Raw genomic sequence first — 4,135 nt, 5'->3', positions numbered from 1 at the left:
TTTCCTTTAAATATTTGTACAGTGTACATTTTAAACCAAGCCGTGTTTTTGTTGCCTCGTGATTCAGCTAATTTTTGCTGGCAGGAATTTGCCGCATACATATGAATAACTTGCTGCTCACGTTGGCTTTATCTGATTGTGGTTGGCTAATCATTTTAGCCACCTGAGTGCACAGTACATTAGTGTGCCTTTGTTTTATACCGGCTTTGGTTATTATCGTTGCTTGCAGTATACCGCATGAGTGTACAATCCTTTTTGATCGCCTATTTCGGTAGGTGTGTCCAATGCACTGGTATTTCTGTCAAGCTTATCGATTTATTGGTGAAAATGGGCTTTGTTAATCTCCCAGGACAAAACGTCGTCGTATCAGTCGGTAAACAGCTTTTTCCTGTTTGCACATACCGCAAAAACTTGGCGGTTACTTTAATCAATTCGGCCCCTCTGAGGTTGTAATTTTCCCGCTTTCGCTTCCGTTGCATGTGGGTTAGGGCTGTCCGTTAACATCCGTTATTGTTTAGTTTATTTCTTCTCGCTGCATCATGCCACCTAAGAAGCGTTCTGCTGGTCCTGCAAGACGTGCTAAGCGTCTTCGCCCGTTGCCTGCATCTGATCTGCAAGTGGCCGAGCCAGCTACCATGCTACAAGTTCAACCTCCTCCAGCCCAGCCTCCTCAAGGCTCGGGGATGATCCAGTTGAATCTTCAAGCGCTCACCTCCACGATTACCGCTGCTGTTTCTGCAGCCGTTAAAGATGCCTTGGCCGTGCAGCCCCTAGCGAATGTCTCTGACAGCCACCCCACAGCAGACCGTTCAGCAGACCGTCAAGTTGCTCATGTGGTGGACGAGGAGGTTACCAACCTTACAGAACTCACAGGTACGCAGTCCACAGATCCACAACTTTCTACCTTGGGTGCTGGAGATCAACCCCGTCAGCTATTTACCAGTATCGGTATGAATTTAGGTGCTAGAGTTAGTGCTAAAATCAAAGCCCTCTGTACGACCCTCTTAAAATGATCACTAATGTAATAATTTTGCGCATGCAAATACGTAAAATTAATTCTAAGGCTTAGAGGTTTCAGCATTTTAAATAGTGTACGTGTACTCCACAGTTGTCAGTTGTATGTCCAGATATAAACGTTTACGTCAAGAAACAAAGGAAAAATGGTGGATGAATGACATTTCAAATATAATATGCTAGTAGTATTTTGTATTCAAATCACGGTATTTTTTTATCAATAAGCACATAAAATAATAAGATAAAAACGTATTGAACTAGTCAATCTCATTTCAACTAGTTTTTTTATTTTGTAAGATGCCCTGCCTCAATATTCTGGTCTTCAGGGTTTCATTTTTATTTTTCCTCTCCGTATAACTTTCTTAGTAAAGAGCTAGCTGTCGTGATCAATATGTCCGGTCATGATAGCACTCAAACATGTGTTGATCACCTCTTTGGAAGTGCCACGAACCCTTTAAAAATTAATTATTGTTTTACTTGTAGGCGGATCTTTGCTTACGTGGTTAGCACCACTAACGTTGGGTCAAATTAGCTAAAAGTAAATGGTCTCCACAAATTGAAAGACCTCGGCAAACTTAAGATTTTCTAAAATTCAAGATTTTACAAGAGTGTATGACCGGGTGGCTTTCCACCAATCCATACATTCTTTGTAAATACGGCAGTTTTCTCAAGCTTATCTCTCCCAGAATATTGAACATATCACAGTAATATTTACAATGATTATCAACAATGACGTGGTCTTTTAGTCACCATTTGTTCCTAGCCTGAGGCGTGATATTTGCTAAGGAGTCAAAATAAATGTAAACAAGACGTCAGCAAACTGAATGCACGTTAGTGTTGCGAGGCATGTCCATTGAAGGCAGAACACAATATGGAAAAGCCGAAACGAAAGGGCAGATTCTAACCGCTTCAGTTCTGCGATATTTTCAATAAATTGCTCCAATTTATTTTAATTTTATTTCAAATTAATTTTTTACACATCACGAACTCCGTTAATAAAACACGTACAAAATAAAACGTCGAGGATGTTTCCTTTGAACTCCGTGGTACGGACTGGATTTGCAAAACACTGACTGTATTTGACATCATTCTTTATGCTAAAGAAAAATATCAACATGATGCGAAAGTCAAGAGGCTGCTAGAAGGATACCAACGAAGAGCGAGGTTTAACACTGAAGCTTAAATATAATAATGGTCTTGCAAAAAGAAACGCACTATCACATTGCTTTATCTGTATTGTGTTTCTACTTAAACTGTATGTTAAGCACGGTGCCTATTGCACGGCTTATAACTATGCTGGGAAAGCAGGGCCCCCGTTGATACCAGTCCTGCGACTGAAGGGATCACCCTTATTAAATATGAATTATTATATCATTATTATTATTATTATTATTATTATTATTATTATTATTATTATTATCATTATTATTTTTATTATTATCTTAGCCAGGGCTATTGGATATCAAAAAAAAAATTGCGGGTAACCACGAATTTTTCGGAGAAAATTAAACAACAATAATTCCAAAAAAAAAGTTTTAAAACATACCAATGTATGTCTTTGTTATAATTATTATTATTATTATTATTATTATTATTATTATTATTATTATTATTATTATTATTTTTAATTGAAGCTCAATTAACTCTAAAAAGTAGTGGTTACCATCAATTTTTTTTTCTTTCAATAATTCTTGCTCAGATCTTCATTCCCTGCATAGTTATCAACCACGCCAGAATACCTACCTTCTGAAAGAAATTAGAGGTTCGCGGACCATCCCGAGGTACGCAGAACGGATGCCCAGTAGCAAAAGGACGAACCATCCTTAAGACTGCAAGATGTTTTTTAAATATATGTTTAATTGAAAGAATCTAGTCGTGCGATGCCAAAATTACTTATAACCCAATGCCTTCAAGCCTCGCGAATTTTTCAGAAATAAATTGGAAACAATTTCATGTGCGTTGTCAATGTTTGTTGAATTTGATTTTACCATAGCAAGCAATTTTTGACATGCAGGTTTTCCAGACAATGGAGCATTCATGTTTCATTTAATGAACGAGAAAAATTGCCCTTATCGCAGTCGACTTTTATTTTTGACTACATTTCCTGTTTTTCTACTACTCTAATTTCTTTTCGGTCAATTTTGATGGCTTTCTGAAGTTTTGGGAATCTAGAAATCCAATATGGCGGATCAGGGCGGATTCAAGATGGCCGCTGTTTGGAAATCATGACGTAATTTATGAAGTCACCACTTACGGTTACGTACCTTAAAGTAAATATGTTTGGACGAACTATTCATTCTCCATACTGTCGCAGTTTTGGCAGGGGACGGAAACCTTCCTCCCTTCCCCCGGCCACAGTTTATAGTTCGGTTTCACGAGCATTGCTTCTTTTAAATTGCGTAGAATTGCAATTCTTGGTTTTCAGAGGACGTCATAAAAAACTGAAATTCATAACTAAACACCATTTTGGGTTTTTATCTTCATCACATATAAGAAAATCTAAATTTCCATCGGCTTGCTTATTTTCAGCCGGATAGCATTCTTTGTTTTGAAAATAGAGCAGTTTGAATTTTAGATTTTTGCGCAGTGCGTGACAGAAGGATTGCTGCTCTAAACATGTCACGTACATGAAAACATCGATTTGCCTCGTGTTTTTTTTTAGGTCTGATCAGCTAACATGTAATAGAAGTGTTAATGTCAATGTGTGGAAGTTCAGCAGAGAGAAGAAAGGCTTTGAAATAGCCAAGGTAAACTCCAGATGTTTTTGATGGTTTCCGGCCGCCATGTTGGTGCCCATCAGACGGGGCACCAACATGGCGTCCCATACTAAACTCTGTAATTTTCCGTGGTACATTTTCTCGAATAACTCGATTAGGAGATATCGCACAGCCCTGTGGCTTTCACACGTTGTTTATGTATCACTCTTCTACAACATATCAATTTCTTGACTTTATCTATTGAATGGTTGAGTATTTTATTTTTTCACTTGCGTGACGATGTGTGAGGTGAAAACCACCCATAGTTTACACACTTACACACTATACACTTTCCAAATTGAACGGAATGTAAAACGTTAGGACCACGCTTTTGTTTCGTTGCAAACTTTTTCAGAGATTTTCCC

Source organism: Pavona decussata, unplaced genomic scaffold (assembly GCF_977016875.1).
Source record: "Pavona decussata unplaced genomic scaffold, jaPavDecu1.1 SCAFFOLD_49, whole genome shotgun sequence".
NCBI classification, from domain to species: Eukaryota; Metazoa; Cnidaria; class Anthozoa; order Scleractinia; family Agariciidae; genus Pavona; species Pavona decussata.
Note: the sequence above shows the minus strand (reverse complement) of the source record.